The sequence below is a fragment of the Acipenser ruthenus genome, chromosome 36, assembly GCF_902713425.1.
Source record: "Acipenser ruthenus chromosome 36, fAciRut3.2 maternal haplotype, whole genome shotgun sequence".
Lineage (NCBI taxonomy): Eukaryota > Metazoa > Chordata > Actinopteri > Acipenseriformes > Acipenseridae > Acipenser > Acipenser ruthenus.
The window spans coordinates 10,540,492-10,541,360 of record NC_081224.1 but is presented as its reverse complement, the minus strand read 5'-3'; positions in this window follow the sequence as shown (position 1 = coordinate 10,541,360).

Here is an 869-nt window from a genome sequence, read left to right as displayed (position 1 = left end):
ACAGAATCCCTCCCTTCCCCTCTATATCAAACAGTACCCCCTTCCCCCCTCTATATTAAACAGAATCCCCCTCCCTCCCTCTATTAAACAGAATCCCCCCTCCCTCAATTAAACAATACCCCCTCCCTCCCTCCCTCTTTCTATATTAAACAGAATCCCTCCCTCCCTCCCTCTCTCTTTTCCCTCTCTAGTGTGACGTGTTCACGGTCTGTCCCTCAGGCTATGACAGGTCTCCACGTATTGACCGGCCAGTCTGGCTGTGTGTTTGTCTTCCCCCAGCAGGATTGACAGCTTCTGGGTATCACACATTTTTGGGAATTCTGGGACTAAATCACAGAATTTGGGGAAGAAAATGTCCCTTATGTTTTTATATTTTTCACAGTGTGTCAGGAAGTGAATCTCTGTCTCGACCTCTCCTGTCTCACAGTGACCACAGTGCCTGTTCTCCCTGGCCAGCCAGGTTTGCCTCTGTCGGCCTTTTTCAATGGCCAGGTTGTGGTCACTGAGCCGGTATTTGGTCAGGATCTGCCTCTGCTTTGTGTTTCTGACAGTTACCAGGTATTCTGCCAGGGTGTAATTTCTATTTAGGGTCCGATAGCACTCTAGTTTGTTTTGTGTTTTAGTATTTGTATCCCAATGGTCCAGATAGGAGTGTTTCAGGTGTTTTATAATTTGGTTTACACTAATTGGAATTGTTTTTGCAGTGCTGTCCTGAAGCTGACTGATGTCAGTGTTGCTCAGCTCAGTGAGCTTCAGGACCAGCTGGCTGAGGGGACTCTTTTCTGGGCTGAGCTCTTGGTCTCTCTCTGTCTGTCTGTCTGTCTGTCTGTCTGTCTTTCCGAATAACTGCCTCTCTCTCTGTCTTTCTG